The 13,652-nt window shown below is 37.4% G+C and overlaps 1 pseudogene; it reads left to right on the top strand.

Annotated features, from left to right (window-relative positions):
* Nucleotides 1-13,652, top strand: part of LOC132495297 (coiled-coil domain-containing protein 150-like) — a 92,271-nt pseudogene that overhangs the window by 38,897 nt on the left and 39,722 nt on the right.

The raw sequence follows: 13,652 nt of genomic DNA, 5'->3' as shown, positions 1-13,652 counted from the left end.
TGCAAAGCTGGTCTGGTGGTGCTGAATTCTCTTGGCTTTTGCTCGTCTATAAAGCTTTTGATTTCTCCTTCAAATCTGAATGAGAGCCTTGGTGGGTAGAGTATTCCTGGTTTTAGGTTCTTGCCTTTAATCACTTTAAATATATCTTGCCACTCCCTTCTGGCCTGCAGAGTTTCTGCTGAGAAATCACTTGATAACCTTACGGGAATTCCTTTGTATGTTATTTGTTGCTTTTCCCTTGTTGCTTTTAATATCTTTTCTTTGTCTTTAATTTTTGTCAGTTTGATTACTGTGTGTCCTGGCATATTCCTCCTTGGGTTCATCCTACCTGGGAGTCTCTCTGCTTTCTGGACTTGGGTTACTGTTTCCTTTTCCATGTTAGGGAAGTTTTCAGCTATTATCTCTTCAAATATTTTCAAAGGTCCTTTCTCTCTCTATTCTTCTTCTGGGAGGCCTATAATGTGAATGTTGGTGCATTTAATGTTGTCCCGAAGTCTCTTAGACTGTCTTCATTTCTTTTCATTCTTTTTTCTTTATTCTGCTCCATAGCAGTGATTTCCACCATTCTGTCTTCCAGCTCATTTATCCATTCTTCTGCCTCAGTTATTCTGCTATTGATTCCTTCTAGTGTATTTTTCATTTCAGTTATTGTATTGTACATCTCTGTTTGTTTGGTCTTTAGTTCTTCTATGTCTTTTTTAAACGTTTCTTGTATCTTCTCAGTCTGTGCCTCCATTCTTTTCCTGAGATCTTGGAACATCTTCAATATCATTACTCTGAATTCTTTTTCCGGTAGATGGCCTATCTCCACTTCACTTAGTTGTTCTTCTGGTGTTTTATCTTTTTCTTTCATCTGGGATATATTCCTTTGCCGTCTCGTTTTGTCTGACTTTCTGTGATTGTGGTTTCCATTCCGCAAGCTGCGGGATTGTAGTTCTTCTTGCTTCTGCTGTCTGCCCTCTGGTGGATGAGGCTGTCTAAGAGGCTTGTGCAGGCTTCCTGGTTCCTGCCCACTGGTGGGTAGAGCTGGTTCTTGTCCCTCTGGGCAGGGCCATGCTCAGGAAGACTTTAAGCAGCCTGTCTGCTGATGGGTATGACTGTATTCCCGCCCTGTTGGTTGTTTGGCCTGAGGCGTCCCCGCACTGGAGCCTACAGGCTGTTGGGTGGGGCTAGGTCATTGGGAGGAAATGGCAGCCTCCAGGAGTGCTCATGCTAATGATTACTCCCCACAACTACTGCTGCCAGTGTCTTTGTACCTGCAGTGAGCCATAGCACCTCCCCTGCCTCTCCAGGAGACCCTCCAATACTAGCAGGTAGGTCTGGCCCAGTCTCTTATATAAGAGGTCACTGCTTTTTTTCCCTGGGTCCTGGTGCACATGAGACCTTGTCTGTGCCCTCCAAGAGTGGAGTTTCTGTTTCCCCAGTCCTGTGGAATTCCTGCGATCAAACCCCGCTGGCCTTCAAAAGCAGATTCTCTGGGGGCTCTTCCTCCTCTTACCAGGCCCCCACGCTGGGAAGGCTGACATGGGGCTCTGAACTTTCAGTCCTGTGGGAGACCTTTTCAGGCATAATTACTTTCTAGTTTGTGGGTCGCCCACCCAGTGGGTATGGGATTTGATTTTATTGCAGTTGTGCCCCTCCTACCATCTCGTTGTGGCTTCCTCTTTGTCTTTGGATGTAGGGTATCTCTTTAGGTAGGTTCTAGTGTTTTATTTTCTATGGTTGTTCAGCAGTTAGTTGTGATTTTGGTGTTTTTGTATGAAGGAGTGAGCTCATGTCCTTCTACTCCCCCATCTTGCAACTGTCATCCTGCACCCATTTTTTATTCTAAAAATTTTATAGTTTTACAGATTACATTTTGGTCTTTGATCCATTTTGTGTTAAATTTTATATGTGGTATGAGGTAGAGGTTTAACTTCATTATTTTGCCTGTGGATATCCAGTTATCCCAGGACGATTTGTTGGAAGACTGTTCTTTCTATTGAATGATCTTGGCTCCCTTGTCAAAATCTAGTTAACCATAGATGCATGGGCTTATTTCTGGACTCTCAATTCCATTGCATTGATATATATGACTATACGTATGCCAGTACCACATGGTGTTGATTACTGTAGCTTTGTAATAAGTTTTAAAATTGAGATGTGTGAGCCCTCCAACTTTATTTTTTTTGAGATTGTTCTGGCTATTCTGGATCCTTGCATGTCTATATGAATTTCAGGATCAGATTTTCCATTTCTGCAAAAAAAAGAGGAGCTGGGATTTTGATAGGGTTTGTATGATCCTGTAGATCAATTTGGAGAGTATTGTGATCTTAACAATAGAGTATATATTTTCTCTATATAAGATTGTGCCATCTGCAAATGGAGATAGTTTTATTTTTTCCTTTCCAATTTGTTGCTGTTTGTTTCTTTTTCTTGTGTAATTGCTTTGGCTAGAACCTCCAGCCATGAGAGGTTGAATAGAAGTGATGAGAGTAGACATCCTTGTTTTGTTCCTGAGTTTAGAGGGTTAGCTTTCAGTTTGGCACCATTAAGTATGATGTTAGCTGTGTGCTTTTCCTAAATGCCCATGATCAGGATGAAGAAATTCCCTTCTATTCCTAGTTTGTTGGGAATTTTTATCATGAAAATATGTTGAACTTGTTCAGTTGCTTTTTCTATATCTGTTGGAATAATCTTGTGGATTTTGTCCTTTATTCTATTACTAAGGTGTATTACATTGATTGATTTCAAATGTTGAACCAAGTTTTCCTTTGGGGGATAAATTTCACTTGATCATGGTATATAATCCTTTTCATATGTTGTTTGATTTGGCTTGCTATTATTTTGTTGAGGATTTAAAAATCTATATTAATAAGGGTTATCCCATAGTTTTTTTTTTTTTTCTTGTGACATCTTTGGTTTTGGTATCAAGGTATTCAATAATATTGGCCTCTTAAAATGATTTGATAGTGTTCCCTCTCCTATTTTAAGAAGACTTTGTGAGGGATTGGTGTTAATTCTTTCAGTGTTTTGTAGAATTCAACAGTGAAGCCATCTGGTTCTAGGTTTTTCTTTGTGGGGAGTGTTTTGTTTTTAATTATTATTATTATTGATCCAGTCTCTTTATTTGTTATAGTTCAATTCATATTTCTACTTTGTTTTTGAGTTTTAGTCATTTGGGTCTTTCTAGGAATTTGTCCATTTCATCTAGCCTATGTAATTTATTGGCATACAGTTGTTCATAGTAGCCCCTTTTTAATTTCTGGGAGTTCAATACAATGTCTCTTCTTTCATTTCTAATTTTAGCAATTTGTGTATTCTTTATATTTTTTTCTTGGTTAATACCACAGCGGTTTGTCAATTTTGTTGATCTTGTCAAAGAACCAACTTCTGGTTTTACTGATTTCCTCTATTGTTTTTCTAGCCTCTGTTTTATTTCTGCTATAATCCTTATTATTTTCTTCCTTTTTCTTGCTTTGAGTTTAATTTTCTTTTTCTAGGTTCTTAAAATGGATGCTTAGGTTATTGATATGAGATATTTCTCTTTTTTAAAATATAAGTTTATACAGCTACAGATTTCCCTCTAAGCACCACTTTAGCTGCATACGATACATTTTGTTTATCATGTTATATTTTCATTTTCATTCATCTCAAAATATTCTTTAATTTCCTTTGTAATTTCCTCTTTGACCCATTGATTATTTAGAAATATGTTGTTGATTTCCCCATATATGTGAATTTTCCAAATTTCCTTCTTTTATTCATTTAATTTTATTTCATTGTTGTTGGAGAACATACTTTATATAATTTCAGTCCTTTCAGATTTGAGAGTTGTTTTATGGTTTAACATGTGGTATATCCTAGAGCATGCTTCATGTGCACTTGAGAAAAACGTGTATTCTATTATTGTTTGGCGGAGTGTTCTAAAGATGTCTGTTAGGTCCAGTTGCTTTATAGTGTTGTTCAAGTCATCAGCTGTTTCTTCATTGATCATCTAACTGTTCCACCTATTATTGAAAGAGGGATATTGAAGTCTTCAACTGTTAGTGTTGAATTGTTATTTCTCCCTTCAATTCTGTCAGTTTTTGCTGTATTGTTTTTGCTTCATTGGGGTTGTGTTGTTAGATGCAAATGCATTTATAAATGTTATCTTCTTAATGGGTTGATCCTTTTTTCAATATATAATATCCTTCTTTTTTTTTTTTTTTTTTTTTTTTGGTTTGTGGGCCTCTCACTGTTGTGGCCTCTCCCATTGTGGAGCACAGGCTCCAGATGCGCAGGCTCAGCGGCCATGGCTCACGGGCCTAGCTGCTCCGCAGCATGTGGGATCTTCCCGAACTGGGGCACGAACCCGTGTCCCCTGCATCGGCAGGCGGCCTCTCAACCACTGCGCCACCAGGGAAACCCAATAATGTCCTTCTTTATCTCACAGATTTTTGTCTTAATATCTACTTTGTCTCATGTTAGTGTAGCCACTCCAGCTCTTTTCAGATTACTGTTTACATCATACATCTTTTCCCATCCTTTTATTTTCAACCCATTTGTGTCTTTGGATCTAAAGTGTGTCTCTTATAAACAGCATACAGTTGGGTCTTTTAAAAAATTTATTCTGCCTGTCTCTGCTTCTTAGTTGGAGTGTTTAATCCATTAATATTTAACATAATTACCCATAAGGTAGGATTTACATCTGCCACTTTACTATTTTTTTATATGTTTTATGTGATATTTGTTCCTCTGTTTCTCCAGTATTGCCTTCCTTTGTGTTAAGTAGATATTTCTGGTGCACTATTTTAATTCCCTTAACCTTTCTTTTACTATATATTTTTGATTTATAGATAACTGAGTTACAAACAAAAACTACATATTTATATGTCTTCTACATGTACCTATGTTGCTACATTTTCTGGTACCCTTTATTTCTTTATGTGGATTCCAGTTATTATCTAATCCCCTTTTATTTCAGCCTGAAGAGCTCCCTTTAGCATTTCTTACAGGGCATTTTTTTCTAGCCTCACAGTCTAGACCCCACCAAAGGGTGGACACTGGTAAATTATCCCACACAATTTAAATTGGGATTAGAGAGAATTGACATCTTAGCAATATTGTATCTTCCTAATACAGGGACACAGTATGTCTCTCCATTTTATTTAGGCTTTTGATTTGTCTTGTCAGCATACTGTAATTTTCAGCATGTCAAATATTGGACATATTTTGTCTTAGATTTGTACCTAAGGGTTTCATGGATTTTGGTGCTGTTATAAATGGAACTTTTAGGAAATATCAATTTCCAATTGTTTGTTGCTAATATATAGAAATACAATTGATTTGACCTTGTATCCTTCAACCTTACTAAACTCACTTATTCTAGGATTTCTTTTGTAGATTCTTTGGGATTTCCTATGTAGACTATCATGTCTGTTGTAAGTAGAGACAGTTTTATTTCTCCCTTGCCAATTTCTATGCTTTTTATTACTTTTTCTTAACCTTGTTGCACCAGCTAAGGCCTCCCATATGATACTGAATAGGAATGGCAAGAGCAGATATCCTTGCCTTTTTCCCAGTCTTAGGGGAAAACATTCAGTCTTCCACCAATACTGATATTAGTTGTAGGTTTTTACAGACAGAATTGATCACATAGAGATGGTTCCCTTTCATTTCTAGGTTACTGGGGTTTTATCATAAATTAATTTGAATTTTGTGAAATGCTTTTTCTGTGTCTATTGAGATGGTCATATGGTTTTTCTTCTATAGTCTATTGATGTGGTGAATTATAGTAATTAATTTTGAATGTTGAACAAGCCTTGTATTACTGGAATAAACTACACTTAGTCCTGATTTGTTATCCTTTTATATATTGCTGGATTCATTTTGCTAATATTTTTTGGAGTATTTTTGCCTCTATATTTATACGCTCGAGTTAATATATAAATAGGTACCAAGTACCAGAAGGACTTTCACTTCTAGTAAATGTACACTATGCAATTTGTAATAACTCTCCTGCTAAAGACAACTAAAAAGCAGGGAAACATATTCATAAGATACCATTTATTTTACAGTTAAAAATGTCATTTTAAAAACAAGATAAGGGCTTCTCTGGCGGCGCAGTGGTTGAGAGTCCGCCTGCTGATGCAGGGGACACGGGTTCGTGCCCCGGTCCGGGAAGATCCCACATGCCGTGGAGCGGCTAGGCCCGTGAGCCATGGCCACTGAGCCTGCACGCCCGGAGCCTGTGCTCCGCAATGGGAGAGGCCACAACAGTGAGAGGCCTGCGTACGGCAAAACAAACAAACAAACAAAAAACAACAACAAAAAAAACAAGATAATATTTTTGGATCTGGCACAGAATTCTTTTCTCTTTTTTCTTCTAAAGGTAGGCATAAATGCATTAACCCGCAACCTGCAGACTCTAGAGGAAAAGAATAAGCAACTGGCAGATCAAATTGCTTTCCTAGAACTTGAGCAAGCAACTTCTGATTACCATTGGGGGTATAAAAAGTCAGTCTAAAGTAGCAACTAATGACTATGAGTTTGAAAAACAATCAGAAATCAGGAGATGGGTTTCCTTCATTTTTTTTTTTTTTGATAATTATCACAAGTCTGAATAATGCAGGCTAAATATGTCAGAGAGCCCTATGGTATTCAGACAATACAGGATTTAGGAAAACAAGAGTTTAAGACAGCCTTTAAATGTCTGCCTACACAGATGATCTATAATGCTGAAAAGCACCAATATTTCTAACGTTTTAAAATATTTTCTTTTCCATAAATTGTGAGGAACAAACTTGTATTTTTTTTCTCTTTCTGACAGTTCCATCCATTAGGAAATCAATAGTAAGTTTGATTCCTAAAAGCTACTTGACAAGGTCAATCCATTACAAATAAGATTGTTATGTTAAACAGCTAATAAGTTTTCCATGTGCTTCTGAATACTTGAGAAAGAATTAGCCATTGCTTCTATAACATGCAAATCATCTTTCAAAATTCCAAAGAAGGCCCTGTTGTGAAGTCTGCCTTAATCTGAACTAAATTCTTTCAAACTCTGTCATAAGCTGCTCATTACTTCAACTATAAAAAATTACAGAGACTAAATCTAAATCCTGGGACTTCCCTGGTGGTGCAGTGGTTAAGAATCTGCCTGCCAATGCAGGAGACACGGGTTCAAGCCCTGGTCCAGTAAGATCCCACATGCCACGGAGCAACTAAGCCCATGTGCCACAACTACTGAGCCTGCGCTCTAGGGCCCACGAGCCACAACTGCTGAGCCCTCGTGCCACAACTACGGAAGCTCGCATGCCTAGAGACTATGCTCTGCAACAAAGAGAAGCCACTGCAGTGAGAAGCTCATACACCCCAATGAAGAGTAGCCCCCGCTCACTGCAACTAGAGAAGGCCCGTGCACAGCAACGAAGACCCCATACAGCCAAAAATAAATAAATAAATAAAAATTAAAAATATATGTATAAATACTCTTACATTTTCATGGCTTTAGATCCAGACTATCTATGTTTCAATTTTGGCTGTGACCTTGGGTGTGATCTTTAACCTCTCGGAGCCTGAGTTTCTTAATCTCTGAAAATGGGGATAATCATACTATTTTTAGGAGGTTGTTGAGGTTAAGTAAGTTAATACATGTAAAGCATGTAGAGCATTCTAACATTTATTGAATTCTTAGTATCTCAACTGTCTCAGAAGAAAGCCTGTAAGTTCCTATCAGAGCAACAAGGTGCATTAGCTCTAATTCCTGGTATTGTCTCAAACCACGCCTCCCTCCCCCAAGATTAAAGATTCATCCATGTCCTTTCCTGTTGGCCAGGCCTCAGCTGGGCTTATCCACCCACCTGGTTTGGGTCTCTCTGGAAGACCATATCTCAGTCTGCATGATTCTTTCATGCCTCTGCTGCCAGTGAGCAGGCCTGTGGCCTTATCCTATTAGTGACTTTGACGGGTCTTGCGAGTGATTTGCTCAATGTTGATTCTTGCCTGTCCACAGCATCTCTTGATTAAGGTCTCCCAGTGATATCCCATACCTCAATTCCAGCTTATATGTCTATGCATAGCATCTTCTCTGACCAAACCTGCCTGGAAGTGCTTCACTTGGCTGTATGAGTCTTGAGGAAAGAGGTTAAGAACTTTTTTTTTTCAATCCGAGCAATGTCATTAAACCTATTGTTCGTTGAGAATTAACACTTGAAATTCTCAATAAAAACTACCCTCTAGTATAACCTCTTACTGATTTTTAGAGATATACATATGAATGTGTGTTGTGTATGCCACACCACAGATTTAAATTCAGACCTGGTTACAATACTCAGCTCCATTTACTGTGTGACCTGGGCAAGTTCTTAACCTCTATGGCCTTCAGCACCAAGGGGATCTGCCCTAACTGTGGGGTTCTACTGTGCAAACCCATATCAAAATAGTTACTACATTTCTAACTGCTAAGTTAGAAATTGACCTGCTTATGCATCTGCCTTCACTCTCTTCTAATGCAAGAAGAGTAGTTATTCATCTGTATACTCCCTTGCCTACCGTAACGCCTAATACATAATAGGTGTTTAAGAAATGTTGATTGGGTAGAGCACAAAGAGGGTCATGTGTGTCTTACCAGGCTGTGAGGATTAAATGTCATACTGTGAGTAAAGTGCCCCTCACAGGGCCAACATATACAGTATACTTGTATAAATATAATTTCTTCTTTTTCTCACACTTCCTAATTTTAGGTTTATGTTTGCCATTTCAGCCTTTAATGACTGTGTAATTTTTAAATTTTTATTGAAATATAGTTGATTTACAATGTTGTGTTAATTTCTGCTGTACAGCAAAGTGACTCGGTTATACTTTTATATTTTTAAATATTCTTTTCCATGTGGTTTATCACAGGATATTGAATATAGTTCCCTGTGCTATACAGTAGGACCTTGTTGTTTATATATTCTATATATAATAGTTTGCATCTGCTAACCCCAAACTCCCACTCCCTCCCTCCCCCATTCTCCCCTCCCCCTTGGCAACCACAAGTCTGTTTGCTATGAATAATGGTGTAATTTAAGTCCGTTACCACAGGCAGTCATGGAGGGAAACACAATGAGAAAAGATCCAAATGTGAGAAGGTTACTATTCCTGGATTCAAGTTAACTGACTATCTGCCCCACTTCTCATTTGTATTTTAAACATACATTTTCAAATGGTAGCACCAGACAGAAGTAGAATTAGTTGCATACACAACTAGGATTATAATGACTTGAAATTAAACAATGTATTAAATGTAGTATTTCTTAAAACTAGGGTGACATTCAGTCAGTGTATACTTGTGAGGGTGACAATTGGTTCCATTTCCGGGGGGGGGGCTATGTCATACTGGTTGTTAAACATTTTGAATAAAATTCGTACTTAACAATCTACTTATAAAACAGCTTTACCAAGATGCTACCATCTCTTGGTTTTATGTATCCTTCTAACAGCTTCTGCTAGCTTTTAGAGTTTACCCAGATTTTAAAAATTATTTTAGAAATCACTTTGTGGCTTACTGTTGATCCTTGTCAACCTACCTTTCATATCTTAAGATAATTCTTTCTGTGTTAGCTTCCTGCTTTTCCAAGGAGTGATGTTTTTGTGCTTGAGTTAAAATGTATATTCTAACCATTAGCATTTTTCTTTGTATGCTGTTTCTCAGGTGATTCTCCAGTTTCTGTTTTGCTCTGTATATTAATAATTTTTATAGTATATTGCCAAGATTATTTAAGCAAAGGTTACATTGAGTTCTGCATTCCACAACTCAGAATCTGAGATATTCACTCATTTAAGTGGTCTCTCTCTAATTTTTGGTGTTCCGCCAATTTTCTTAAGTACAGGGCCTATTTAAATAATCTGAAAACGGTAATTTAAGTTACTGCCTTAACATCTACTTTCCTTTAGCAACTGGAACAATTTATTTTTGTTTGTCATAAATTTAAATAAGTGACTTTGTGTCAAACAGTATCACATTTTGATTTTTCTTAGTTTTCACTTATCAGTGCATTAGTGTTCTCTTGGGTGGCAAAAAGGAAATTATTTTAAAAGTGTATTTGAAAGAGTAATAGAATTCTTTATGCCTTTGCCTAAAAGAGGGAATGTTATTGAGGAAAAAAGTGCCATTATTTTAAAAATTCTTGGACACATTTTATAAGAGACCCAGACTATCCAAGTTATTTAAAAAAATAAAAAGCCTTCCACATTCCAAGAAGGCAAGCAAAGTTATTTTTGAGTGTTTTTATTTGTAATAGCTAGCATATTTTTGGTTAAATCTGGCTCTTGACTTTTTATAAGCTATACCTACATTTTGCAGCACATTGGGCACCTTGATTTATAGGACTTGGAACTGAATTTTAAGTTTTAAATAATTCAGCTTTTATGGTTATGGTGTAGCTTTGTTTTTGTAGCATTATTGGCCATCCTTGTCATATATTTTCTGCTGAAGACTTGATCAAAACATAATCCCAGGGCTTCCCTGGTGGTGCAGTGGTTGAGAGTCCGCCTGCCGATGCAGGGGATACGGGTTTGTGCCCCGGTCCAGGAAGATCCCACATGCCGTGGAGCGGCTGGGCCCGTGAGCCATGGCTGCTGAGCCTGAGCATCCGGAGCCTGTGCTCCACAACGGGAGAGGCCACAACAGTGAGAGGCCTGCGTACCGCCAAAAACAAAAAAACAAAGACCTCTCATTATTAAAGGCTGTTTGAATGATTAAATATGTAATTTCATGAAATATAGAGACTTCAGTAATGTTTGTCCTAGATAACATTATGTTGAGTACTTGATCAAACAATGTTGGAGTTTCTGACAAACATTTCTTTTGTTTTTTTTTCAGTTTTTTTTTCTTTTTTTACTGCCTTTTACTATGGTAACTGAGGTGTCTGTTATTGACCAAATGGTTGTGATCATTTGTAGCTCCCATTGTCTTAAATAACTACAGTCATCCCTCAGTATCTGTGGGGGATTGGTTCCAGGACCCCCCAGATACCAAAATCTGTGGATGCTCAAGTCCCTTATATAAAATGGTGTGATATTTGCATATAATCTATGCACATTCTTCCATATACTTTAAATCATCTCTAGATTACTTATAATACCTAACACAATGTAATGCTATTTAAATAGTTGTCAGTTGCCCGTGTGTGGCAAATTCAAGTTTTGCTTTTTGGAACTTACTGAAAATTAATTTTTCCTGAATATTTTTGATCCACAGTTGGTTTAACCAGTGGATGTGGAACCTGTGGATACAGAGGGCCGACTGCATATAATCCTCAAACTGCATACCTGCAACCACTGATAAAACCACCCCACATCTGGGTTAGGTTGCAACTACAAAGGAATACTTGACATAACAAAAACAGAATTAGGAAACAAAGAACAACAGTGAGTCCTAAGGCACTCATATTTTCATTAGCAGTCTCTCTACATGTTTCATATTACACTATGATCAGCTGTCTAAAGACAGACTAAGAGATAGCAGTAGCAAATAAATATGAATCCTGGATTCATAACTTTAGAATTAGTAAGGGTATAAATACTTAAGAAAGAAAATGATTATTCATTCTATGCCTAGAGGTACTGATACCTGTGTTTGCTTTATCAGCTTGCCCAACAGCAGGTGGAAAATGTCTTGGGAAAAATTACTGAGAGTAAAAATAAACTGGCCTATGAAAAGGGAAGACTACAGGTATGAGATTTTGTTTTTTGATTTTTGTTTTCTAATTTCTTAATGCCAGTTGTCAAGCTAAATTTTGCTGGATTTTGAGAGGACTTAGCTCTGTCATTTACTAATTCTATAACTTTGGACAAGTTTTTAAGCCTCCCTAAGTTTGGTCCCTCATTCAAATCCAGGTGACTTCTATTTACACACCTATAATATAATACTGAAACCTAAAATTGTGAAGCCAAGGCTCATTCTGTGACAGTATAAAACTTTATTATAATTATTTTATGCATGGTCATTTGCTGCCAATGTAGAAAGCCTATGTTCTCTCTTTCTTTATCGAAGTATAGTTGATTTACAGTTTTACATTAGTTTCAGGTGTACAACAGAGTGACTCAATACTTTTATAGATCATATTCCATTTAAAGTTATTATAAAATATTGGCTATATTCCCTGTACTGAACAATCAGTCCTTGTAGCTTGTTTATTTTATACATAGTAGTTTGTACCTCTTAATCCCCTACCCCTGTTTTGCCCCTCCCACCTTCCTTTCCCCCACTAATAACCCCTAGTTTATTCTCTATTTCTGTGAGTCTGTCTCTGTTTTGTTATTTTCATTGCTTTGTTTTATTCTTTAGATTCCACATATAAGTGCTAACATATAATATTTGTCTTTCTTTGTCTGACTTATTTCACTAAGTATAATACCTTTCAGGTCTATCCATGTTGTTGCAAATGGCAAGATTTCATTCCTTTTTATGGCTGACTAATATTCTCTCTCTCTATATATATGTGTGTGTGTCTGTGTATATATACGTACACGTATGTATATGTATATATAGAGAGAGAGAAAGAGAGAGAATATATATATATATTCTCACATCTTCTTTATCCAGTCATCTGTTGATAGACCCTTAGGTTGATTCCATATCTTGGCTATTGTAAATAATGCTGCTATGAAGGTTGGGGTTTTTTTCCCCCTAAAATAATGGGTTTATTGAGATATAATTCACGTTTAAAGTGTAAAATTTAGTGGTTTATAGTACATTCACAAAGTTGTGGAATCATTACCACTGTCTAATTCCAGAACATTTTCATCGTGACAAAAAGAAGCCCTGTACCCACTAGCAGTCATTCCCCATTCTCCCCTTCCCTAGCCTCTGGCAACCACTAATTTACTCTCTGTTTCTATAGATATTCCTATTTGGGACCATGTTTAACTTTTTTGAAGTGTAAAAAAGAATTCTTTTTTTTTCTTTTTTTTTTTACCACCCCCCCCAGCTGCTTTCCCCCCTTGGTGTCCATACGTTTGTTCTCTACATCTGTGTCTCTATTTCTACCCTGCAAACTGGTTCATCTGTACCATTTTTCTAGGTTCCACATATATGTGTTAATATACGGTATTTGCTTTTCTCCTTCTGACTTAACTTCACTCTGTATGACAGTCTCCAAGTCCATCCACGTCTCTACAAATGACCCAATTTCGTTCATTTTTATGGCTGAGTAATATTCCATTGTTTAAACATGCCACATCTTTATCCATTCGTCTCTCAATGGGCATTTAGGTTGCTTCCATGACCTGGCTATGGTAAATAGTGCTGCAATGAAATTGGGGTGCATGTGTCTTTTTGAATTATGGTTTTCTCTGGGTATATGCCCAGTAGTGGGATTGCTGGATCATATGGTAATTCTATTTTTAGTTTTTTAAGGAACCTCCATACTGTTCTCCATAGTGGCTGTATCAATTTGCATTCCCACCAACAGTGCAAGAGGGTTCCCTTTTCTCCACACCCTCTCCAGCATTTGTTGTTCGTAGATTTTCTGATGATGCCCATTCTAACTGGTGTGAGGTGATATGTCATTGTAGTTTTTTTTTTTTTTTTGTGGTACGCGGGCCTCTCACTGTTGTGGCCTCTCCCATTGTGGAGCACAGGCTCCAGACGTGCAGGCTCAGCAGCCATGGCTCACGATCCCAGCTGCTCTGTGGTATGTGGGATC

The sequence above is a fragment of the Mesoplodon densirostris genome, chromosome 8 (genome assembly GCF_025265405.1).
Source record: "Mesoplodon densirostris isolate mMesDen1 chromosome 8, mMesDen1 primary haplotype, whole genome shotgun sequence".
Classification (NCBI taxonomy): Eukaryota; Metazoa; Chordata; class Mammalia; order Artiodactyla; family Ziphiidae; genus Mesoplodon; species Mesoplodon densirostris.
This window is presented reverse-complemented; position numbering and strand designations above follow the sequence as displayed.